At 45.1% G+C, this 27,350-nt stretch overlaps 2 long non-coding RNA genes across 2 annotated transcripts in view; one reads left to right on the top strand and one right to left on the bottom strand.

Moving 5' to 3' along the window:
- The window catches only part of LOC129525153 (uncharacterized), a 432,112-nt gene that overhangs the window by 211,754 nt on the left and 193,008 nt on the right, over positions 1–27,350 (bottom strand). The window lies entirely within an intron of this gene.
- On the top strand, positions 3,976–6,526 carry LOC129525151 (uncharacterized). Its single transcript, XR_008669250.2, has 2 exons — positions 3,976–4,147; positions 6,158–6,526. It is a non-coding gene; the product is annotated as an uncharacterized lncRNA (long non-coding RNA).

The raw sequence follows: 27,350 nt of genomic DNA, 5'->3' as shown, positions 1-27,350 counted from the left end.
GCTCTGGCGTTATTGGATAATGATGACAACAACATTGTTACACTTTGCAGTTACGGGCAATGTCTGCCCACTTCACAGGGTTTGTTTTTGCCTCTGGAGTGAGATCATGGTATTGAGATGCAGACAGCTCTGAAGTCGGGTTAGAGCAGCTTAGGAACATGATGAAACTTCGGAGAGATCTCAAAACAGGGTTCCCATGCAATGAATGATGCATCGCATGAGACACACAGCCAGCAGCAACAGACAGGCTGGACCCCTAACAAACAGCAGACACACAAAACCAACGCCACCCGTGCCCGCGCAGAGGCTGCTGCTGCTGCTGCCGCTGCCGCCCTTTAGGGTTTGTGGTCCCCGGTTCTGTCATCTGCCCCGCCACACCCCAGCTGAGTGGTTGGGGAAACTGGCAGCCTCACCTGTGCCTCAGTTTCCTCATCTGTCATGGGGTGGGAACCATCCTACCTCTCAGGGGTATTTATGAGCCAACCATATACGTAAAGGGCTAAATGGTGGCTGGCGTTTAGGAAGGCCTCAATTAGCTATAGAGGGAATGTATAGAAACAGAATTTAAGGCTGCCCTGAGGTCAAATGGTGAAGGATGGGAACTGTGATGGGAGGCCACCTGCCCTAGTGTGGAGCATGTGGAAATAGGTAATTCAGTCAATGGCAGGGGCAGATGTCTGCTGTTAGTGGAAACCAAATAAGCATCTGGTCCGTTTCATGCCCAGCACGGTGCCAGGCACTGGGAGGATACCAGAGCTTTGGGACGACGCTTCCTTTACAACATTCCAAGGCTGAAGTCAGGAGGACCAGATCTCTTTGAAATGATGTCATGCAAACACAGTAGAAATGCAGGAAAGGGCTTCTTGCAGAGGTCAAATTTTAATGAGGTATTAAAATATAGATAAAATATTGTGAAGAAAAGTAATTTGAATAGGCATAAGATCAGAAATTAGAATAATGGACCTAGACAGCACAGGGAATTAAATTATGGAAATGCCTAAGAGGCGTCAATCCCAAAATTGAGGCTCAAGTTAAATAATTTGGTCTTAGAAAAACATAAAGTTCAAAATATTGTACTGAACTTACACAAAAGCAGAATTTTTCATAGTATCTTAATTTCTTTTTTCGAACTCTATTTTGTCCCTAAATAGACAACTGACACAAATGTGCTGCTTCTCTTTTTGACTAAGAGTGGACTATTTTTAAGCCAAGATAATTCAGTTTCAAACTTTCAAAGTGTAAATTTGAAATTATCTTGGTAGTAACTCCAAAAAGCACATTAAATTATACACCGGCAACTACAGGCAGATTAAGGGTAGGCATTTCAGACTCGAAATACTGCTCTTGTTTTTTGTTGTTATGGCTTCATTGTTAGGGGACTATACAGGTTTTATATTTTATTTTCTTTATGGAAATGTTTTTGGTTCAAAGGAGTTTTGCGTTTTCAACAGAAGTCATTTCATTTATTCTTACAGCTATCTCTGGAGGGTCTTGAAGAAAGAAGAAATTCTGTATTATCCTAACAGATGGTTATGAGGATCTACTTTCAACCTTCCACATTATGTGCTGTGAATCAAGTCTTCACCCTACCATTTATCCATTGTCTCCAAGAGCTTTTGATATATAAGGAAATAGGGAAGCCCTACATATGGAAAAGTGTAAGGATTGTAGTGGTGAGATGTGTGTTCCAGACTCTCTGGATTCAAATCCCAGCTCTGCTACTCATAAATAAGTGACTTAATTGCATTCACTTTCTCATTGGTAACACCGGGACAATAATAGGTCCTTACTGCCAGGGCTGCCACGAGGATTATAAGCAACACGCAAAAGGCATTTGGAACTAGACCCTGCTTGTGTCAAGAAGGCTACAAATACAAGGGATTTGGGTGCAGGGAAGTTAGGAGAGAACAGGGAAGGCTCATCAAGAGAGAACAGAGCAAGACTCACTGATGTGTTATTTTCATTCTGCAAAAATTTAACAAGTGACTACACAGCAGGAGCTACATTAAAGGCCCAGAATTTTAAAAGAATTAAAAAAAAATAGATGAAGTCCTAAAAACTTCCTTGTGTATTTGAATAAAATGATATAAACAGTTCATTACAAGGTAAGGTACAATGTAATTAATCCAGTATCTTCAAAGCACTCTTGCAGCAAGGAGAAGGAATCCACGTTCAATCCACATAAAAGTAAACGTATGTTCCCACAGAGAAGTGAATGTTTGATCATGTTCTGTAGTCCAAATTCAGTATCAGAACATCCACATTAAAAAAAGGTACAAAATAGGCCTCAAGGGGTGGCCCCCCGGGCAGCGGTGGGTTTCTGCAGCAGGAATAAGATGAACAGGCTCCTGGCAATGGAGGGGAACATGGCCTGGCAGGGGTTTGTTCACAATTAGGTGAGGCTTCTAGGACAGTACATGGGCAGGTGTGTGGAAGGCCTTGGGAAGGGCACAGGAGCCCCCATGGCCCCACATTTGGTGTCCTAGGTCCCATCAACCCACAGACCACCTGAAGTGCCACAGTCTTTCAGTAATTAAGCACAGTAGTCCCAGGCCTGTTTTCTGTAGGATTTCAGCTCTGCCCTGCCTTAGTATAAGCTCTGAGGTCAGTGTGAGTGGGGGGCAGTGCCAATCGTGGGGGCGGAGCCTGAGACCTGGTAGAGCATCCCCTGCCCAGGCCACTGAGAAGGTGCTGTTGGATGAGAAGGAAAGTTGACGAGAAAACTAGCCCATTTCAACTCCCAAGTGCAAAATTAGAAATAAACTCTCCTGAGACCAAATACGGGGCAGCCCATGGGGACATGTGGAGGGCTCAGGGCTTCTACAGACAGAGGCCACCCTGGGGCCTCTGCTCGGGGCCTGTGCGGGCTGCTGAGCAGCACAGGCCACTCTAAGGGCTGTATGGGGCTGAACGCATCAAGTGTTCTGCAGGGCCTCGTCCGAGTGATTTGCACTGTTCCCGGGCACTCCAGCTCAGAGCTAAGTCCCGCTTCAGAGTGCTTACCTGCAGCCATTAAATAATTATCAGTGTGCAAGCTTTTAGAGTTAGGCTGTCGTGCTTTTATATTCTAAACATGCTTTCTGATTTTTTTTTTTTGCATCAAAGCAGATATAGGAAATATTAATATTTATACCACCCATGGGACACTGGGGTGTAGCTGCTTCTAGCAGGAGGTCATCAGCCAGCCTCCCAGGAGGTTCAGCTCCCAGGCTCCGTCCAGCTGCCCAGTGGCTGAGGCTCAGCATCTCCACTGCCTGTAACCTACTCATGGCACACAGCACCCACGGCACACAGCACCCGGGCCCCGCTCACGGCACACAGCACCCGGGCCCCGCTCACGGCACACAGCACCCGGGCCCCGCTCACGGCACACAGCACCCGGGCCCCGCTCACGGCACACAGCACCTGGGCACGGCGGCTGGGAGGCTCTGACCTCTGCAGCAGACCCCCGGACACAGAGCTCCACTTCTTATTCTCTGTTAATTGATGCTGCCCTGTTTCATTTTAAGCATTGTTACCAGGTTCTTAAGACTATAAAAAATAAAAATTAAATAGCCCCAAACTAAACCTCACTTTATCAACATAAAAAGAGATGTGTGTGTCCGGAGGAAACGGGATCTTTTCTCTCCACCTTTCCCATTTTTGAGTCCTCAGTGATGTGAAAAAAACCCGGTGTCTGTTTAGAATACGATAACTAGAAGCTCCGGAGCGGAGCCAGGGGTTAATGAACTTCCGGGAAGCCAAGGAGCCCGTGCTCAGAACGGGCAAGTGCCATTTGTCTTGTTGATATTAGAGAAATGGGTTGTGGGTGAACAATGGATCGCAATACCCATAAAGAAGAATCCATAGGAGCTGCCGCGACTCTGCGGTGAGCGCTTTGCCTGTGGGACTCTTGAGGCTGGACAGCTCTTCAGATGCACGAGGCCTGGTGGTCCAGGCAGGAATGATGATGACATCACTTTCTTCTCACCGTGTTGTCATGCGACAGGTCACAGCGGCCACTGTTGCCCCAACTACGGGCTGTTTACATTTCGGGGCAATTCAGTGAGCTAAATACTGTTAAGGTTCAAGTCCTTGTCCCTCTGAGAATCCCAAACCTCTCCGGAACCTCCAACAATTAAGATTCCTACCACAGTCTGCTGCTAAGGTCAGGTTTCATTTCTAATATCTTAGAAATAACACTTTTCCCGCGGCGGGTCAATTTATGATTTTAGGAGTTCTACTCCACTTTATTAAAGAAGAGGTGGTTACTTTTTAAAGCTTGAGATCTTTTTTTTTCTTGGAGTACAAATTTAGGAGCTTATTTTTCTTTATTTGTGAAATTTTTCTTTGACTATACAATGCAAATAAAATTTGGTAAAAAGTGAAATATAAATCCAAGTAAATGAGAGTTTTAGGCGTCTTAATTACTCATCTTGTGAGTAGTTTGACTCATTAAATTTATGGGACACCCAGCAGAGGCCAGGCCAATGACAGGTAATAGGATGATGGGGAGAATAAAATGGGTTAGGGTTACGGTTAGCGTTACGGTTAGGAGAGCTCACAGATTCATGAGGAGTGCACAGCCCAAAAAATTAGATTGTTTTTCAGTAAATTGTCTGGTTAGAGTACTACTGTGATACATTAGTCAAGATTGTTACCATCATACAGACTTAACCTTTTCTTTCGTTTTCTAAAATGTATGTCCATGTGTGAAGCTCTGGGTGAAGCATAACGGAGGAAGGTGCAGGAGGGTGGAGCATGGACTCCATGAAGAGGATCAGGGAGGGCGGGTCGGGGACTCCACCAAGAGGATCAGGGAGGGCAGGTCGGGGACTCCACGAAGAGGATCGGGGAAGGAGGGAGGGGGGCACCTGCACATGTGCACTCACGCGTGGGGCAGAGACCAGCGCGTGGACAACCATGAGGCATCCCCAGAAGCAAAGAGGACATGAAGCTCTCATTTTCAACTCTGTAGTTAATGTATTTTCAAACTAAAACAAGAAAAAATATGCATTTTGCAACTTTAATTCATAAGGCTAGAGATTAAGGTCCCAAAACATCCTATCACAGTCAGAATGACTCTTGGGATAGGTAACTATGACTCAGATGTTTACTTTTGTCTAAACATATGCAAAAGGATGTCAGGCTCCACAGAGTAGAAAACACTTCCAACCTGACAGTGTCCAGGTGTGGAGAAAGCGCCCGTGGACATATTCTAAGAGCTCCTTAGGCATGACCTTCAGTGCTCTCCCCTTCCCTCCAATCACAGACATATGCCTTTGAGGAATTCCATGTCCTCCTGTCTTAAGCATGAAATGACCATTGATGGCCCTTCCCTGCCACCTGCCCATGGCAGGTACTGGCCACAGTGCTGGGAGAACTTCTTGTGTCCCCCCAGTGCCCGAGCCTTATTGGATCAAAAGCTGTTGTTTTTCAGTCCCTTTGATTTAACCGCCTGGGAACAGGGCTCTTGTCTCTGCCTCCTTCAGTTATGGAGACTGTTTATAGTGCCTGAAGGCTTTCCTCTCTGAACCTGACTTCAAGAATGAGAGAGGACAACAAGACACTGAGGAGGCAGAAACCTGTCCAGGTCATCCAAGGAGCCCAAATCCCTTGTAAATGCATTCCTCGCAGCAATGTCCCCAAGAAGGCCAGCATGAACGAGACAGGACACAAATGAAATCACAGTGTGCAGCCTGCTCCTGGCGACAGGAGCCATGCATGAGTCTCTTGCCGAAATGTGGGTGATGAGTCAGTTGAGGAAGCTCAGCTGGGCAGCCCATCCCCTTCGCACACAGTGGCAGCTATGCCAGCCACAGAGCCCTGGGGAGGACGGCGAATGATTACTGTGCATGACCTGAAAGGGATCAGAGACATAAGGCAGGCACCATCCTGGCCAGGGTGGGGACGGGCAGGTGGGGAATCAACTGCTGGATCTCACAGTGCCTACACTGCGGTTGCCCTGGGATCCAGTCAAATCTCAACAAAACAAGGAGACAATATATACAGAAGGGTATTAGTATTATAGTATAGTATATGGTGTAGTATACTGTAATAGTAGAGGATATAGTATAGTATAATAGTATAGTATACCACACTATAATATATAGTATATATATTAATATATAGTATTATAAATATAATTCAAAAGATGTGCATCCATTCATTCCAGCAGTAATTCCAAGGTTTGCTGAGATCTTCCTGAGATCAATTGTGCAGCCTTTCCAAAGAGGTGAATATTAAGTCTCCAGTCCATACAGCAACTGCAAGATTAGAACAGCCCACCAGTGTACGTCAAAGATTTATTAACCTTAAGCTTCTACAAAAGAAAACCTGATTTTTTCTCACAGCAGTACATGCTGCCCATGCATAAACAATCAAAGTTAAACTGAGAAAAGATGGATACACATGGAGCTGCTACCGATTGGGAAAGGATTTGGTTATTTTATTATTTCATAATGCTGAGCTGTGATGGACCTGAGGACATCTGAGAAAAAAAAAAAATTGCCCAAATGAAAAAATAAATAGCCTTAGAAAAAATGCATTAAGTTGCGTACATCCAAATCCACACACACGCACATGCATGTATGCACATATGCACTGATATCCATGCACACGCATGCATAATATGCATGCACAACATAAATGCACACATAGGTGCACATGCGAAGAGATGCCCACATACCATGCACACACATGCATGCACACACATGCACACACATCCCTGAATACACATGTACAGCATACATGCACAACTTGAGTGTATACACGTGTACATGCATACAGATGCGCACACATGTGCATGGATACACATTCACACACATGTGCACACACTATTTCTGTCTCTGGAAGGCAGATTCCTCCTTGACTATAAAGATACAGTTAAGTGTTGGTGGCAGCACTCTGGGTGCAGCAATGTGTGGAAAGAAAGGAGAGACGGCAGTTATAATTTATACAGCAGGAGGGACAACTGCCTTCTCTTCTGTATGAGTTCAAGCAACAGGGAGGGGGCTGTAGTAAGATATATATATTTTTTTTTTTTTTTTTTTTTTTTTTTTTTTGAGACGGAGTCTCGCTCTGTCGCCCAGGCTGGAGTGCAGTGGCGCGATCTCGGCTCACTGCAAGCTCCGCCTCCTGGGTTCACGCCATTCTCCTGCCTCAGCCTCCCGAGTAGCTGGGACTACAGGCGCCCGCCACCACGCCCGGCTAATTTTTAGTATTTTTAGTAGAGACGGGGTTTCACCGTGTTAGCCATGATGGTCTCGATCTCCTGACCTCGTGATCCACCCGCCTCGGCCTCCCAAAGTGCTGGGATTACAGGCGTGAGCCACCGCGCCCAGCCGTAAGATATTTTTTAAAAATGATAAGAGTGATGTTGCCTCAAACAAGACTCAATGCTGTGACTAGGCATGAGAAAAAATAGAAATCTGTAGCTGTTTTCTCCCACTTGACAATTTCAGATGACTGTGTTTGACTCGGGGCCTTGTACATGGACGAGTATAAACTTGTTATGTGCAGAAATTTCTTTCCAGTTGCATGAAGCCTTATATCCTGTGCATCCCAGGTGTCCAGTCATAACTCTCAAGACCGGGGTAGCCCACCTCCTCTTCTCGGGAATTAGCCACAGCGGTGAAGGGTCTAGAAACTTCTCTGTACAACTAACAAGAGAGGGCAGGAGGATAACCTGGATGAGAATGAACAGGCTTAGAGGGAACTTAGTCACCCTTTTCAAATATTTTAAGGGATGCCAGACAGGAGAGGAGGCAGACTGATGTTTTCAATCACCATAAGAAAGCTCTAGGAGCCAGCGATGGAAGCTCCATGGAAGCGGATCATCACTCAGCAGAAGGAAGAACGTTTTAACTGCTGAAGAGCGCCAACGTTTTGGCAGCAGGGAGCTTCATGTCCCTGTGTAATGCCTTTGTAGATCTCATCCCCAAGCAGTAAAATTTACTGGCAAGCTAATTGAATTAGGGTCATGTTAACACGACACATAAATATTCGAAAAATGCATCAAATCTAGTAGAGAAAGTAAAATAATTTGACTATTTTCACAGAGTCTGAGCAATAACTGAATCCAATGGACTATATCACTAATACCTAATAGCAGATAATAGCAGATGACTAAGGCTGAATCCAATGGACTATATCACTAATACATAATAGCAGATAATAGCAGATGACTAAGGCTGAATCCAATGGACTATATCACTAATACCTAATAGCAGATAATAGCAGATGACTAAGGCTGAATCCAATGGACTATATTACTAATACCTAATAGCAGATAATAGCAGATGACTAAGGCTGAATCCAATGGACTACATCACTAATACCTAATAGCAGATGACTAAGGAAGTGTTGATGGATCTTTGAGTCACACCTTGAAAACTCGAGCTTGTTGTCCGATTCATGAGCCTGGCCTCTGCTCTCTCCGGCTGTGTCGTCCACACCCCGCATGCTTGCTGGCTGATGGCAAAGCTGTCGCTGTGCCCTGAAGGGGCCAGTGTAGACTGTGGGGGTGGAGCTCAGATCCACTGCCTTGCTTTTCTGCAAGGGCGCGAGGCCAGTGTGAATCCTGGGGTAACAGCAGCATCCCGGCCCACATGCCCATCTTGATGAGAATTCTCTGGATAAGGGCAGCAGTCAAACAACTGTGTGGCAAGTCAGGTGTTTGAAGTGAGAGAAGCCTATTGCCATTATCTCTGAATGAAACCAGAGTCCTCATTCTCAAACAATCCTACTTGGAAAAATATGACCTTAAAACATCATCACAACTGAAACCCAACGAACTCTTGAATGAGTGCTGACTTTCCCAAATGCCTGCTTCGTCGGCTTTCTTGAAGGAGAAGCTAAGAAGTGGAACCTTGGCTATACATGATTGATGGCAACGACGCTAAGGAAACCCTCGCTCTCTAACACAGGCTCCAAGCCTAATTTACGTGGCCCCGGGAATCCAGCTACATCGGATTCAAATACAGGATCCATAGTGATGGCGTCTGCTGGGCTCTCTGCGTTTTGAATTCACCAGCATTTGAACGCATTCTTTGGGCCTCTGCTGAGATTTTCTTGTCTGACTGAGGGGATGCCAGCCTAACCGGGGAGAACACGAAAGAGAGAGTCAGCAGGTGCTGTCCTGTGGCTCAGGGCTTTAGGTGAAAGGCTGAGAGAGCAAGGCCAGTCAGAGGAAGAGGAGGAGGGAGGAGGACTCCCCAGGCACTCTAAGCTCTGCCTCCTGCTCTCCTGGGGCCAGAGAATGAATACAGGTCTATATTAACTTCAGGAATAACTTGGACCTAGATCTGGGAAGAGCTCGTTTGTGATGATGGTGTTTTTAATCACTTTCACTGTAACAGTTGGTTATTTTTAAAATAGAGCTTCCTGCTGTTAATCTTGGAATCTGCAGGAGAAGCAAGTTAGAAACCCTCTAAGAGACCATACAATGTTTCAGAAGGAAAATGCAGCAAAGACCAGCCAGTCAAGCAAGGAATTCCCATAAGTCCTATCTTATCCTTTTCCTCTGGGCTCGGGGACCTTTCTGCTATTCTGTTCTTATTCCATTTGTTTTATTACTTTTTTAATGAGGAAACTGATCTCACAGCCACGTGCATTGCAGTACAGAAGGGATATTTGTCTAAGAAAGAAATGAGACCTCCCTTGTCCAATGAGATCACTTAGTGATTTATGCTCATTGAACACTTCTCTGTGATTCCAGGACTCTTGTCAGCTCCAGTGCTGTGGGTGGTTTGACCCTGAGTGGGTCCAAGAAGCCACTGACATCACCATGATCAATGCCCCGTGGAAAGTTCCTCTCTGCCTTAGAAGAAGGAGACAGAGGCCCTGATGTGTGGAAGGAAGCTGGCCCACTCCCACTGGACGCTGCTACAGCCTCTGAGCTCACCTGGGAGTTACCTGGGAGGGAATGTCCCCAACAGTCTCATCAGCATGAGGATAGAATTTTATCACAATGATAAAGCATGATATGATCATTTGTCCTAGGGCACTGCTTAGAAATTGTCACTATCGGCCGGGCGCAGTGGCTCATGCCTGTAATCCCAACACTTTGGGAGGCTGAGGTGGGCGGATCACGAGGTCAGGAGTTGGAGACCAGCCTGGCCAACATGGTGAAACCCTATCTCTACTAAAAATACAAAAATTAGCCAGGCGTGGTGGCAGGCACCTGTAATTCCAGCTACTTGGGAGGCTGAGGCAGGGGAATCGCTTGAACCCAGGAAGCGGCGGTTGCAGTGAGCCGAGATAGCCCCACTGCACTCTAGCCTGGGCAACAGAGTGAGATTCCATCTCAAAAAAAAAAAAAAAAAGTTCACGATCTAAGACTTCTGTCACTTGAGTTCTATAACCGTTGTATAAATGATCAGTGATGCCAGTCACTGGCATTCACGGCTTGTGTTCTACCTAAATGTGCTATTGGATCTGGCTCTCTTTCTAGAGAAATCTCCACCCCACCCGTGTCATCATCCCAATCTTTTGCTTCAGCTGCCTATAAATAGAATATCCTAATACCATATACCAGCCAGGTCACAAGATGTAGTGAAGAAATCATTTGTAGTCAGAAGAAAAGAAATGTTGTATGCAAAAATTAAGAATAAAAATAAATTAAGGAAAACATACATGTTTCTGCCTGTCCTGATGATACACTTGCAAATTCAGAAAGTCAGCACACCTAAGGAACAAGAAAGAAAAAGACCACAGAGTGATTCAGGGACACATATTTTCAAGTGGAGAAGCGAAAGAAAAACAGCTTTAAATGTGTGATTGCACTTGGACTCAAAAGAGCACAGAATATTGGAAAGAGTAGGATCTGACTTCTTTCTAAAGACGGGAACACGAAACCCCAGTAAAGCCAGATCCTTATCTCAACAATTCTAAAAGGGAAAACCATATGGGATCCCAGAGGAGTGGACACACCCCAGGGCTGCTCACACGCACAGATGCTGTCACACAGATTTTCCTAGAATCTGTTTGTTTTGTGGACCGTTTTTCCCTTTAGTTAACTTGGAGTGTATGGAATGGAGGATGAAGTTAGCATTAAAATCATGGTGAGAGAGGAATAAACCAACAGCCCTGGAAAAACCACTGAGTTTTTAAAGGAAAAGTCACTTTAGTTTATGTTGCATTCACTTGTAGCCCCCTTCTAGACACTATCTTATTGCAAAAATGGTGGGAGAAATACACTCATACACTCATTTTTTTTTCTTTTTTTTCATTTATAATTAATGCCCCCAGCTGCCTGTAAAATGGGTTTGAGGTCCCATTGGTCCTGGTTAGTCGACCAGCTGGGAACTAAATTATTAAATAATCATTTGAAAATTAAATAACTTCATTTCATTTCTCCTTGTACTAGCACTCATTAGTACTTTCCATGGCATTTCAAATTTTGATCTAAACAGCAGTAATAACTATCTTTAGATTCCCCAAATATTGTAACCCCAAAGTTATTTCATCCCGACATACTGGATACAGATGAGAGAAGTCTCACATCTAACATTTAACAGGCTACTGTCCTCCCAGGGAGGGGAGCGTCTGCACCACAGCCCTCACAGGCACCAAGAAACATTTAGCAGTGCAAGTAGGAAATCAATAATAATGATAATAAATTTAGGTATGTGTTTGTGGGTTTGAGGACAGACTTATTTTGAGAAAACATATACTGTCATTGGTTGGATATGAAGAAATGGAAATAACAGGACTAAGAAGTGTTTTAAAAGGATAAGTATGAGGTTAGTGGTTTACCCTGATACTCAAAGTTTGCATCAGTTAAAAAAGCTGGAGTAGAGACAGAAAAAAAGGAAGATATTTGAAACTGGACAGAGCAAAGTTTGATCTCAAAAGCAAAAAGCCAGTTTTGAAAAAGATTTAGAAGTTGCTCTGGAGTAAAAAATCCTTCTTCTTTGACTTTGAAGCATTCATTTTTCTCCAGGGAAATTAGAAATTTCTTAGAAATGACCTCTGTTGGAGCAGCACCATGGAAAAATATCTTCACCACAAACAACTCCGTTTCTCAAGTATGTAGAGCCATTGATGCAAAATTCATTTGACTCATCGTTGGAAGAGACGTTATATTTAGTGGTGGAGCTGGTAGGATATTTTTAGAAATAGTAAAGTTCACAGAATTTTTAATGTGTTGAAGGTCTTTAGAAGATAAGGTTTTTAGGGGATGTGCAGAAGTGGCCATTCGCCATCAGGACTGGAAGGCCTCATTCCTGCTCCATAGTCACTGGATGCCTTGATATCCAGACCCCGAGACACGCCTGCAGGTCATCTCACGCTGGATATGGGGTGAGGCTCAAGCCCATCCTTGGGGTAATCTGGGGCTGGATGTGTAACATCCCAGGCCACTGCAGACTTCTTTCAAGAGCCTCCAGGAACACTTAGTTCTTTGGAGAAGAAACTATCCAAATTTCAGAGCCAGAAGGATATCAACAATCCATAGCCATGGGCACCCATCTCAACTGGAACTCGAGGACACTGAGGCACAGAGACCCAAGGGCCTCATGTCAGGCAGCCCAGAGCACTGATGGGCCCCCAGGCACATTCCTTGCAACAGGGCTGCTCTTGTTTCTCACCGGATGAAGTGAAGGAACCAGGGTGCTGCGGAGGGCGGGGGAAGCCCTCGCCACATACAAGAATCATGCATTCTTGGTTGAAGCTGGGCTGTGGCTCCCTGAGCCCTGTGCTGTCCAGTCACCTTGCAGCTTTCCACTCAGACTCGTACAATTTTCCATGGGACAGATTTAAAAAAGTGTCACCCTTCTGAGGAAGATAAGTCAGACACCCCCCAGCTCTACCCTTCTGGGAACTCATCTGTCCACCCTGGCTTTCTGCTCCCACGGGTTTCCCTGGCTTTCCTCTGTCGCAGAGCTTCACTGGCTCTCCGTTGTTTATGACTCACCATCTCAGTTGCAGATGTACTCTTCCCGGACCGTAAGTCACTCCATGTGATGAGTCACCATCCATGTTCTCCTGAGGCCAGCCACAGCTGCTAGTGTGCATGCAAGATGAAACCGAGGCACAGCCATGCACAGAATCCACCTTTCTCTCCTTTAAAAAGGAAGCCCTTATTTCTTTTCTCTATTCCAATCGCTTTAGATGTGGAAGTGGTTTTTGGTTACGTGGATGAACCGTATAATGAAGTCTGGGATTTTAGTGCACCCATTACGCGAACAGTGTCAATTGTGCCCATTGTGTAGTTTTTTATCCCTCACCCTCAGCCACCTTCTCCACTTCTGAGTCTCCAGTGTCCATTATACCACTCAGAAGCCCTTGCATACCCATGGCTCAGCTTCTACTTAAAAGTGAGAACATACGATGTGTGGTTTTCCATTACTGAGTTACTTCACTTGGAATAATGGCTTCCAGTTCCACCCAAGTTGCTGCAAAACACATTATTTCTTTCTATGGCTGAGTGGTATTCCGTCATGTACATATACCACATTTCCTTATCCACCCATTTGTTGATGGGCACTTAGGTTGGTTCCACGCCTTTGCAATGGTGAATTTTGCTGTGATAAACATACATGTGCAGGTCTCTTTTTGACATAAGGATTTCCTTTGGGTAGACACCCAGCAGTAGATTGCTGGATGAAATGGTAGATCTACTTTTAGCTCTTTAAGGAATCTCCATACTATTTTTCATGGGGGTTGTGCTAACTTACATTCCCACCAGAAATGTATACGTGTTCCCTTTTCACCACATCTGCACCAACATCTATTGTTTTTTGTCTTTTTAATTATGGCCATTCTCATTGGGGTAACGTGGTATCTCATTTTGGTTTTAATTTGCATTTCCCTGATGATTAGTAATGTTGAGCATTTTTTTTCATACGTTTGTTGGCTGTTTGCATAACTGCTTTTGAGAAATGTCTATTCATGTCCTCTGCCCACTTTTTGACAAAATTATTTGTTTTCTTTTTGCTGATTTGTTTGAGTTACTTGTAGACGCTGGATACAAGTTTTTTGTTGAATGAACAGTTCGCAAATATTTTCTCCTATTCTGTGGGTTGTCTGTTTACTCTGCTGATTATTTATTTTGCTGTGCAGAAGCTTTTTAGTTTAATTGGTCCCATTTATTTATTTTGGGTTTTGTTGCATTTGCTTTTGTGGTCTTTGTCATAAATTCTTTGCCTAGGCCAATGTCTTGAATAGTTTTTCTTAGGTTTTCCTCTTAGGTTTTATGGTTTCAGGTCTTTGATTTAAGCCTTTAATCCATCTTGAGTTGCTTTTTGTCTATTGTGAGAAATAGGGATCCAGTTTCTGTCTTCTCCATGTGGCCAGCCAGGGAAACACTCATTTCACTCTGATTCAACAGGAACTTATAAAGCCAGAAAGTAACAATGAAGTTAAAGATTTGATTTATCTTATCAACGTTTCACTCTCTGCAAATTGACCTTTACAGAGGTAGTTCTTTTAAGGTACATAAAAAAAGAGATCCTGTACAAATGAATGTGCCAACAAATTACATTGGAGATGTATTCTAAAGCCATCTCTAGGTCAAATGACTTGCCTTTGGTATTTTGAACTTTTTTTTTTAAGATGGCATTTTGCTCTGTCACCCAGGCTGGAGTGCAGTGGCACAATCTTGGCTCACTGACTGTAACCTCTGCCTCCCAAGTTCAAGCAATTCTCATACCTCAGCCTCCTGAGTAGCTGGGATTGTATGTGCGCGCCACCACGTCCAGCTAATTCTTTGCATTTTTACTAGAGATGGGGTTTCACCATGTTGGCCAGGTCTGTCTCAAATTCCTGACCTCACGTAATCCAGTAATCCACCCACCTAGGCCTCCCAAAGTGCTGAGATTACAGGCATGAGCCAACGCGTCCAGCCTTTGGACTATTTTTTCCTTACTTGTTTCCCATTCCATTGTAATTATTTACCACACTTCATTTATTTATTTATTTTTACACAACTAAGATATGAGCATTTCACTGTATTTTAGATCTAATTAGTTATCTGAGATGTAAATAAAGGCTTTGATTATTAGGACTTGGTAAGGAATGTCTGAAGATTCATAGAATGTGCTTCATCATGAGAGCTACAAAACAGGGAATGCGAAACTGCCAACATACAGTGTGTTCATGGACATGACCCATCCAGAGCAGATTCCTATTTCCAAGCGGGATTGAAGATTCATAGAACGTGCTTCATCATGAGAGCTACAAAACAAGGAATGCGAAACTGCCAACATACAGTGTGTTCACGGACGTGACCCATCCAGACCAGATTCCTATTTCCAAGTGGGATTGAAGATTCATAGAACATGCTTCATCATGAGAGCTACAAAACAAGGAATGCGAAACTGCCAACATACAGTGTGTTCACGGACGTGACCCATCCAGACCAGATTCCTATTTCCAAGTGGGATTTGGAGCTGCAGGTCACATCTGAGTTCTGATCAAATGCGGAATAAGAGCTGGCCACCCATCTGCAAGTTCCTGGGTTCTCCGACCATGTACTGAGCACAGTGTTAGAAATCCTGGCATAACTCAGGCTTTTGAAAGTTCAGATAGCTCTACATGTATTTCGATTTTGTTTCTGAAAATAGATTCAGGAAAAAAAAATCACTTCCGACCACCACCACAACAAAATTTACCATGCTTGGTTTCCTGATCTACCTCAACAGTGAGACCAACATCGTTTTATGTGACTGGTGGTTTTGGTTTCTCATCCTATAGGGTAGAGCCACTTTATGGCACAGAGGACTCAGTCGTGTGAATAAGCATCAAATCTATGAGATTCACTTCTACACCGTGCCCATACCCCACCGAGATCACGCTACCTCACCCCATCCCCTAGGTGGTCTCATCAGTAAGTCACAAAAAATCCCTGGGAAATTTGGGGATTGGCTAGTGTTACCTACAATCTTGAGAGGTCATTTAAATGGATGTATACCAAAGAGTTGGCCTGTGATCCTCACTGCATTCAACTTCAAGTCGTTCCATGCATTCCATGGAAGAGGCCTTGAGTTTGGCATCACTGTGGTAATTTGTCTATGACTCGCATCTGGTTTTCAGCCATTTCACCCGGGAATTTCTCAGGAATGATGATTATAAAATACACTAGAGGCCGGGCGCGGTGGCTCACGCCTGTAATCCCAGCACTTTCGGAGGCCGAGGCGGGCGGATCACGAGGTCAGGAGATCGAGACCATCCTGGCTAACACGGTGAAAACCCGTCTCTACTAAAAAATACAAAAAATTAGCCGGGCGTGGTGGCGGGCGCCTGTAGTCCCAGCTACGTGGGAGGCTGAGGCAGGAGAATGGAGTGAACCCGGGAGGCGGAGCTTGCAGTGAGCCGAGATCGCGCCACTGCACTCCAGCCTGGGCGACAGAGCGAGACTCCGTCTCAAAAAAAAAAAAAAAAAAAAAAACACACACACACTAGAGAGTTCTAGCTCTGAATATCTCTCATAAAGAAAAGCACCATTTGATGACTTAGATATCAGTAGCTGCAAGTTATGGCTACTTTTACTGAGAGTCAGGCGAAATGACAACATTTCACATACAGCTTTCTGCAAATAAGTCTTATGCTCGAAAACATGGAAGAGGGGCACTCTAGTAGGGCTAGATATCTAGCACCAAAGCTCAGGCTCTCTCGCCATTTTGCCACAGTGGATCTTCCACCAAAACTACCAATAGCAAACTCACACCATCCCAAAGAAGGTAGAATAATATTTGTAAGCATGTCATGTGGGTGAGGAAATTTCATATGCATTATCTAATTCAGTTCTTTTAGGAAGGTAGCATCTTCTCCATTGTAGAAATGGGAGAACCTTCTCAAAATTACACAGTTAGCAAGTGAGTTAATACAGATACATGAAGGCAGGCTCTCCTGAGTTCCAGATATAGTCAAAGTGAGCCATGAGAAGGTCACTAACAGAACTCGTGCAGTAATTATAACAACTTAAAATGCAAAAGAGACAGGCTGAGAGTCATCTATTAATGTCCTTAAAGAAAACTTGGGCTGGGCATGGTAGCTCATGCCTGTAATCCCAGCACTTTGGGAGACTGAGCGGGGTGGACCACCTGAGGTCTGGAGTTCGAGACTAGCCTAGCCAACATGGTGAAATGCTGTCTCTACTAAAAAATACAAAAATTGGCTGGGCGTGGTGGTGCGCGCCTGTAATCCCAACTACTCGGGAGGCTGAGGCAGAATAGCTTGAACCCTGGAGATGGAGGTTGCAGTGACCTGAGATCACGCCATTGCAGTCCAGCCTAGGCAACAAGAGTGAAACTGCATCTCAAAAAAAGAAAAAGAAAAAAGAAAACTCATGCTGCCCGGGAGACAAGAGCAGGTATCTCAAGAAGAAAAGCCTAGAACAGGCCCTGGAAGACGTGTTGCTGTTCTGCTCTGTAGATGCAATATTGCTGGGGATGTTCTGCTCTGCAGATACAATATTGCTGGGGATGATTTAAATTAAACCCCTTTACTTTGTGTCCAGCCTGGAATGTCACCCTCAGCCTTTCACTGGGCATGGCTGGGAAACATGGAAACTGCTATGGGGGCCGCCCCTGATATTTACAGACATGGATGGGACAAATCACACCAGAAAAACTTGACATCTTCTCACAATAGAATTGTAAGATTGTTAGAAATGGGAAAGACAATACATGACATATATGTTTGTTTTAGTAATAAAAAAACATTATTTTCATGACATTTTCCTTTATAAGGAAATTCCAAATGGTTTGAGAACAATCACCATCACTTGTGTTTAAAGTAGCTACATTGTGGTGAACAAAGAGAAATAATGAAAAAGCCAATGGAATGATGCCTCTCGGAGGTAGCGAAATATGGTAATGATGAAGGGTGAAACACGGTAACAATGAAGGATGAAATACAGTAACGATGAAGGGTGAAACACGGTAACGATGAAGGGTGAAACACGGTAACGATGAAGGGTGAAATACGGTAACGATGAAGGGGTTAAGCTCCAGGATGCAAGCATTTAATCGAAGACAGGAAGAGGAAAATGCACAAGATAATTTAGAACAATGATTTCAAACAGAATGAGAGCAGATAAACTCAAGAAAGGAAGCTTAAGAGACCGAATCAGAGACTATTCCCTAAATGAGCTCAAATCTAAAGGTTCCTGAAGACACCAGCCAGGTTAAAATCATGTGAGTAATGCAGGAATACAGGATATTTTTCATTTTTATTTTCTGTTTTCCTAACAGTGAGCCCTGCTGCCTCTTGCTAGGTCAATATCCAAGGCAAGCATCCAGTACAATAAGCCATCCTCCTGCGAGTCACGGGCTGGGCATTCACTTGCCTGGGACACCTCGAACATCTCCAACCCAGACTCTGGTCACTATCTCACCATGCCAGTGTAAACATTGAGTTTAGTTTTTAATTTCTGCCACTAATATCATTTCTTCTTGTTTATTCAGTGCCAATTTTCTCTTTCTACTAGAAAAAATATGTTGGAAGGCTCCTATTCTCTCATGTAAAAAATAAAAATAATTATCCTTTACCTTCAGCAACTTTGTTGGGAATTAAAGCGGATGAAATGTCAACAAAGGTAACCTCATCTTTAAAAAAAGATGGGAGAGGGATTTGTTTTTAAGGCAAAAGACATTCATTTATAAAAATGCCTACTTTTTTTGTATTTTGAATATGTTACTCAACGCCTCAGTCATGATCCTTTGAAATGTACCGCAAAAGATTTAACACCAAGAGACTCCCCGGCTTTCTTCACAAATATATGAAATTAGAAGGTAGTCATACAAACTTAAATCAGAAAGACTTCTCATAGATTACAAGCCAAGTGATACAACTTTCTCTAATGGGTCAAATCTAGGAACTTGGCTATCTCCGATCTCATATCAAAGGAATTTCATGGAGACAACCACCATGTTAGCAGGAGCCCTGGCTAAGTGGACACAGAGGCTCACAGGAGACAGCAGTCTACGCCCCCTCCCATAGCAGTCCAGAGGCGGCCCAGGTTGTGGAGGGACTGCTCCTGGAGGTCACCCCGAGACCTTGGCCCCTACCCTATGGTTGCCCCACCTCCTGCAGGATGTCTTTTCTGCTTTGCAAAGTCAAATCTGCCCCCACCACCAAGCCCGTGACCCAGTCTGCGGCCGGAGGAAGGAAAACATAAAGGCGTGTGGAGACTCCCTGAGCTCTAAACTTGCTCCTTCATCTAGAAAGCATTTGTATTCGTCCATTTTCACTTTGCTGATAAAGACATAGCCAAGACTGGGACAAAAAAAGAGGTTTAATTGGACTTACAGTTCCATGTGGCTGGGGAGGCCTCCGAACCACAGCAGGAGCAAAAGACACTTCTTACATGGTGGTGGCAAGAGAAAATGAGGAAGACGCAAAAGCAGAAACCCCTGACAAACCCATCAGATCTCATAAGACTTATTCACTATCATGAGAACAGAATGGGGGAAACCACCCCATGATTCAAATTCTCTCCCACCGGGTCCCTCCCACAACACGTGGGAATTATGGGAGTACAATTGGAGATGAGATTTGGGTGGGGACACGTCCAAACCATATCAGAAGCCACGAGCTCCTACCCAGATCTACCTGCCAGCATCCAGCAGGGTGGAGTGGAAGGGGTGGCGCTGAGAGGGCAAGGTCTGTTACTAAGAGAAAAACAGACGGACGCTCTGGGGTGACAATTACCCCTCCAGGTGCAAAAGCATAATAACTTAAGATCAAGATGATGCGGTCGAGACCACTCAGAACAAGTGAAATGGCCACTTGAAATAAGCTTGTGTTTCATTTTCTAATAAGTACAGGAAGCTTACTAAAACTAGGAGGCGGCAGAAAAGTGGGCATGCATGCCTCGGATTTTTCTTTGTCAGTGTTGCCGAAATGCATCTGTTGCTCTCCAGCCTGAAGACACCACTGGTCACTTCTCGATTCTGCTAAGCGAATGCTGGATGCAGCAGCCACGGACTGTCCCCTACCCTTCGGTTTCTCCCACATCGAATTTCTTAGGCAGGGCAGGGCCAGCTCCCCTTCCCAGAGCCCTCCCCAAGCTATGTGCAGCTTCAGGGCTTCAGAGTCCCCACCAAGTCCCAGAACCCCTGCGCTGCTGTGGGTCCTCCGTGTCCTGGCCCCCACACTGGCCAATCACGGGATCTCCCCACGTGGCTGCTCACAGACTGCAGGCGACATGCGCCCCTGCACTCCTCTGAACACATAGGTCCCTGCGTCTTTTAATCCTTTGTTAAAAATGCTTTTCCTTTTTAATTCTTCTATACTTTTTGTTTGTGTTTGAAGTCCTTTTCCTGTTAATGACCTCACCATAGATGTTTCCCGTAATTGAAGACAGAACCACAAAGCCTCGCACACCGCCAGCCTGCATCTCATGCCCGTGAGTTTCTTATTAAAGTCTCACGAGATGTACAAACAGCTGTTTTCAGGGCACTTTTTACTTTAGCTCCTGACACAAAGCAAGTATAATGGCAAATCACTACTAAGCACCGCAGCAGGAAGAACTAACTGCTTTCAAAAATAATCACTCCTGATGGGGTTCCAAACAATATATATGTATATTTAGGGGGAAAAAATCCACCAGGAACATTCCTTTTTGACCAGTTGGTGAGACGGACCCAGCATAATGGCTTTCGCCCTGTGCATGGCTCCACATGACTTTGCCCTCAATCGGCTACTGCACCAGCTCAGGCAAGAAAACAAATGCTCCTTTCAGAAGGCTGGGTCAGAGGGCAGAAGGTGCATTGGTAATTGGAAGCCTCTCCAGGCAGAGGCTTCACTGGGGAGCTGGCTGTGGGCTGGCTGGGGGCCGGCTGACGCTGCAGACAAGGACAGGTTTGTCCCACAAGCGTCCCTCTCCCCGTGCTCTGCTGGAGAACCCTGCACAGTCAGCTCTCAAGGCGCATCTTTGATCTCTCTCTCACACTTCAAAGGGCGTTTTGTTCCTTCCCTCCTAAAGTCTCAGTAATATTTTCCAGGAAAGACCCAGGATGGAGGCGCATTTCACTTCTGGGTGAATCAAATCAATCTACCACCTGGACAAGAGCCTTTCCTCCTGAAGCCCAACCTGCCTTTGTGGAGCAGAGGCTCTGGTTCCATGCCCACAAAACTGTGGCCGCCTGTGAGTTGGGAGCAAGATATTCTTCTAGGTAGTAATGGGAGTAATAAAAGAGTATTGTTGTGTTACTGTATTAGACAAAAGTGACATCATGGTCTATAGCACGTCTAGAATGACATTAAAAAATCAGCAAGGCACAGCCAGGCAGCTATGATTTTAAGAAAGGTAAAAACACACCAGGCCGGGCACGGTGGCTCACGCCTGTAATCCCAGCACTTTGGGAGGCCGAGGCGGGCGGATCATGAGGTCAGGAGATCGAGACTATCCTGGCTAACATGATGAAACCCCATCTCTACTAAAAATACAAAAAATTAACCAGGCGTGGTGGCGGGCGCCTGTAGTCCCAGCTACTCAGGAGGCTGAGGCAGGAGAATCGCATGAACCCAGGAGGAGGAGCTTGCAGTGAGCCGAGATAGCACCACTGCACTCCAGCCTAAGCCAGACTCTGCCTCTAAAAAAAAAAAAAAAAAACAAACAAACAAAAAAAAACACCTTGGGTAAAGATGAAGAAAAAATTGAACCATGGGAGCCATGTTCATTGTGGGTGCCGGGAAACTGCCTTTCCTCTCCCTGGAAGAGCTTCAAGAAGGAGGTAAAACTCCAGTTTCATTCTGCGAGCATTCGCGGAGGTGCGTGGAAGGGGCTGAATGGAAGGGAGAAAGCCGTGAGGAGGACCAGGTCTCCACAGGAGCCTCCCGTTCCTCTATTAGATGCCAGCAGGCCAAGGGGTCTGTCACGCAGATCCCTTGGTTTCTAGCTTGTGTGTGTGTGGTGGTGGCGCGGGGGGCAGGGGGCAGGGATTAACTATTGAAAAGCATTACAAGAAATGGCACCTTGCAGTGGTGTTGAAAATCACATTTGTGGATTTACGCTCCCTTTGTGGACAAAGATAGCAAAATTCCCAGAGGCCAAAATAGGAAACCTTTCATTTTCGCTTTTAAATTTACCTTTTTTTTTTTTTTCCTGGAGTAGCTCAGGATATAGAACAATAGAAAACCATGCATTTGTTTCCTTGTTTTTCTGAAAGTTCACTGATAACAGAAACATTTAATCCATTAAAACTCCAGGTCTCAGCCCATTCCTGGCTAAGCAAAGCCACCTGTAAAGTTCATTAACTTTGCGTAATTATCTTGCTGCTCCCTTGGCCTGCAGGGATGTTCTACTCTTCCTGGCCGCGCCCCTGGGCCAGGCTTTCTCATCCTGGAAGAGCCTCTGCAGCCCACAGCTCCAGGAGGTCCCACCCCTTTCCCTTCCCTCTGGCTTCCCTGCTGGGAGCTCCCTTAAATTCAACGCCTTGCACCCAACACATCCTCTCATGTGTCCAAGTGTGCGTGTGTCTCCACCGAGAGGCTGTGTCTTCTTCATCTTTCTGTTCTTCACACCTGGCATGGCAGTGCTGGAGACACATGCTATGAACCCAGTGAAATATCGGGGCACTGATGGGGAACTCTGCGTAAAGCCTGCTGTCTACTTGACTGGAGAGGACATGGACAAGGCATCTCGTGCTGGAACCTCATGCATACTCCAGAATCTGTGGCTCACAATCTGGGAAGCACAGATCAGGATGTGTCTAGGAAAGCATGGGAAGTAAGAAAAAGAGTATTGCTGCATTTTTGTATTAGACAAAGGTGATGTCATAGCCTACAGCACGTCTAGAATAACATTAAAATAATCAGCAAGGCACAGCCAGGCAGGTATGATTTTAAGAGAGGTAAAAACACCCATGAGGAAAGATTGAGAAAAAATTAAACCATAGGAGAGGTGGGTCCATCACGCATGCCAGGAAATTGCCTTTCCTCTCCCTGAAAGAGCCTCATAAAGGAGGTAAAAATAAAAAAATACAGAGCTTAAACAGAGGCTTCATGGAGGCTGAAGACGCCCCCCCAGCCTGAAAACACCAGCACAGAATTTAGAGATTGTATTAGTCTGTACAAAACACCACTTTTGATTTTGTCTCCTGCTTGGAGCTGACTTTTCAAGAAGAAAGGAAAGTTTGCAATCACTTGGCTCAAATCACTTTTCAGTTGGCCCAGAGTTTACCTTGTGTATTAGTCCATTTTCATACTGCTGTGAAGACATACCCGAGACTGGGTAATTTATAAAGAAAAAGAGGTTTAGTGGACTCACAGTTTCATGTGGCTGGGGAGGCCTCACAATCATGGTGGAAGGTAAAAGGCACATCTTACATGGCTGCAGACAAGACAGAATGAGAGCCAAGGGAAAGAGGAAACCCCTTATAAAACCATCAGATCTCATGAGACTTATTCACTGTCTTGAGAACAGCATGGGAAAGACCTGCCCCCTGATTCAATTACCTCCCACTCGGTCCCTCCGACGACACATGGAGATTATAGGGAGCTACAATTCAAGATGAGATTTGGGTGGGGACACAGCCAACCCATATCAGAGGTTCTTCCATTATTTAGGTTAGGAAACTGGCTTTCTAAACCTGCACATGGGATAGCCGCAGAACCCTGGAAGCTGCCATACAGCTCAGACTGGAAGCTCATGCACAGAGGGACTCATAGCTCACTCACAGCTGCTGAGGGCTTCCTGTAGGCTGGGAAGGTGCTTGATGTACTATTTTATGTAACTTTTCCAACAACATTATGAGACAGGTGTTACTATTCTACCCATTTTATATATGTGGAAACTGCAACTCAGAGGGGCTGAGTAACTTAAGTTCTAACAGTGGGACCGGAACTCTAATGGGTGTTTATCCTTCTTAAAACTCCATCACCCCCTATAGGGGGAAGCACATGGTCCTGTGAGAGCTTCCAATGTCACACCCCGGTGCTCCTAAGAGCACTTTGTGGATCTCTCATCGATGCCTTCACACCAGGCAGCAACTTCAAAACATGCCTAAGTCACAGCAGAGAGGCTGCACCATTTTCCTTTTCATCACCTCTAGCAATTGGTATCCTCAGTGCAGGGGAAGACAGCTGGGAGAGAAGACAGGCCCCATCAGAGCCTGCCTCAGCCATGGTGTGGGAGGTGAGCCTGGAGCAGTCATTGAGTCCTGCTTCCCAAACATGAGAAGAATAGCTGAGAATTATCTGCACGGGCCGTTTAAGAGCTAGCATTTTGGGGCGGGGCATGGTAGCTCACAACTATAATCCCAGCACTTTGGGAGGCTGAGGCAGGCGGATCACGAGGTCAGAAGATCGAGACCATCCTGGCTAACATGGTGAAACCCCGTCTCTACTAAAAAACAAACAAAAAAATACAAAAAATTAGCTGGGTGTGGTGGTGCACACCTGTAGTCCCAGCTACTCGGGAGGCTGAGGCAGGAGAATAGCATGAACCCGGGAGGCAGAGCTTGCAGTGAGCTGAGATAGCGTCACTGTACTCCAGCCTGGGCTCCATCTCAAAAAAAAAAAAAAAAAAAAAAGAGCTAGCATCTTACAATCTTTTTTTTTTTTTGTCTTTCTGAGCAATTAAGAAAAATGGTAGAATTGGCTCTATTTTTAATCTTAATTTTGAAAAAAAAAAAAAACCACTAAACAGAGGCCAGAGCTGAGTGTGCTAAGTGTTTACAGGAAGGTGTCTCCAGGCGTTGTGCTGCATGTGTCACGGACATATGCCATGTGTCCTGTGGGGGGCGCCTTCCTGTGAAGGTCCAAGGGCAGAAGAACACAGGGTCCCCCTGGGCTTATCCCCCTGGGCTTATCACTGACACCTGGGCTAGGAGGACGACCTTGAGGCACTTACAGTTTTGGCCATTTTCCAGAAACATGCCCAAAATCTCCACGGCAGATGCTTTTTCGATTCCTCTTCTCGACAGCTTTCACAAAAGCAATGATCCCCCATTTGTGATTTTTCCATAATTAAACGAAGACATATGGCCGCCGTACCTGCTGCACTTCTGTGTAGGTGCCTCGTGCACTGATAGCTGCGTTCGGATCTTCATCTCTCAGCCCTGCATGGTTTTTAAAATGTCGTAGCTACATTATTCATGTCTACATTATTTTTCTTACTTGCCTTTTCCAATGTAATCCTACAGATGTGTCCTGCCCTTTTGCAAACAAGAATATATTAGGCACATTCAGTTTTCTATTGATCCTGTGTCAGGCTAAGAAAATTAGAAAACGCCCTCTCATTCTAAGAATAATTTTGCATAAATAGGCAAGTATTTCAGGCAAGTCCATCTTTGCACCTGGTGCATGGTGTTTGTTCCAATGCAGAATCCATTTTCTTCATTCAGTATGCAAGGAGATGACCCGGAAGTGATTGTGCTATTTCCCGTGGCTCCTTGCATGGATTCATTTGTCTTCAATTGCTCATGTCAGTCCTCTATTGCACTCACCTCTTCACTGCCCAGTTCTCAAAGTCTGGCAGCCCTCAGACTTGGGCTGAGATGTGCAGGTACCTGGGACAGCTCAACACTGACCTAGAAGTGGCTTCCTGTCCTCTCTCTCGTCTTGTATAAAACCCACTGCCCCTACCTGCCTCCAAACTATTCAAAATCCCTTCCAATACTTCGGTTGGTCTAAAGCCACTTATTAAGAGGAATTGCTTCTTGCATATAAAACTTAGGACTCAGTAGACCTGTTTTACAGAAGAACAGGGGCAACCCTGGCATCTGTATGCCCAACCAGCACCAAAGGTTATAAGCAACCCTGCTTCAACAGCCCTGTATTTGTTTCCCATTGCTAATATAACAAAAACTTAATGGGTTCCAGCAACAGGAATTTATCAACCTATAGTTCTGGAAGTCAGAAGCATGAAATGGGTCTCATGGGCTAAAAGGAGGATGCCAGCAAGGTGCATTTCTTCGGAAGTCTCCAGGGGAGAATCTGGTTTTTGCCTTTTCCAGTTTCTAGGCACTTCCTGCCTTCCTTGGCTCATGACTCTGAAGGGGAGAAAAATTAGTTTATTTTCTCAGCCCTCATTCATAAGGTCTCAGCTGGGACACCTCTGTAACGAAAGGCAGGTTAACAGGGAAGAAAAGGCATACACATTTATTAAAGTGCATGCAGACATGATAGTCGTACACAAAGTAGGAAATGCAAAGGAGGGCCCAGATGACTGAAGCCTTTACACCATCCTGAAGTTACAGGAAGAAGTGAGGCTTGGCGCGAGGTGAAACAGGCTATGGGAGGGTGGGAGGAGGTGAGGTGCAGCCAGCAAGGTCGTATGTGATGCAGACAAAACCTCACAGGAAGAAGCAGCTCTTGGGAAGTATAGATGGTGTCCTAGGGTAGAGGTCCCTCTGTCACACCATTAAGAGTGTTAGACCTGCCGTCTCCTTTCCTGTAGTTAATCCTTCCCAGATCTGGGGAAGGGTTGCCTCAGAGAAAGCCTGCGTGCATTCGGTGTTTATGTCTCTGATGTAGGCAAAACATTTTCCCTACAGATGCAAATCTCCCCACACAAGACAGCTTGTCAGAGCTGCTTTTGTTTCATGTAGCCCGTCTGAATAGCTGTATCAAAATACGCCCAAGAAGTCTATTTTAGGGTGAAACATTCTGGGTTTCCATTAACTCCATCCTTCCATCTTCAGAGCTAGCAGCAATGCCCAGCCAGTCCCTCTCATGCAGGCTTCTTTCTGTTTCTCTCTCTTTCACCTGCCTGCTGCAATTTAAAGGACTGCTGTGATTCCTTGGGGCTCACTGGGGAAATCCAAGATAATCTCCCCACCTCACAATCTTTAATTTAAACACAGCTGCAGAGTCCCTTTTGCCATAAAGCAACACATTAATAGGTTCCCGGGATTGGGGCGTGGACATCTTAGTGGAGTGATTATTCAGCCAACCACAGTCTGTCCTCCGATGCCCAAAGATTCAAAATGCATTCACCCCCCATGCAAAATACATTCACCCATCTCGAGGTCCCCAAGTGTCTCCACCCAATACAGTGTCTACTCAAGTCCAAAATCTCATCTGAGTCTTATGAGTTCAAAAGTCCCAGATCTCATCATCTAAACCAGGTATGGGTGAGATGCTGGGCATGATCCAACCCAGGTCAAAATGTCTCTCATCTGGGAGCCTGTGAGAATTGCATTTCTCACAAAATGCAATAATAAGACTATCCAAGGTCTTCCCATTCAAAAAATGCAGACAGGAAAGAATAAAATGAGTTCTCACCAGTCCTAAGCAATTTCAGAATCCAACCATGCTAACTCCATCAGGTTTCAAGGCCTGAGAATAATGCACTGTGGCTTGAGTCTCTGCCTCCTGCTGAGCCCTCGGCTCTGCCCTCACAGTCATCCTTCCATTTTTCCAAAGGCTGGCGTGGGTTTGCAGCTGAGTAGTTTCATCCACCTGTTTTCTGCCTGTGG

The sequence above is a fragment of the Gorilla gorilla genome, chromosome 8, assembly GCF_029281585.2.
Source record: "Gorilla gorilla gorilla isolate KB3781 chromosome 8, NHGRI_mGorGor1-v2.1_pri, whole genome shotgun sequence".
Taxonomy (NCBI): Eukaryota; Metazoa; Chordata; class Mammalia; order Primates; family Hominidae; genus Gorilla; species Gorilla gorilla.
This window is presented reverse-complemented; position numbering and strand designations above follow the sequence as displayed.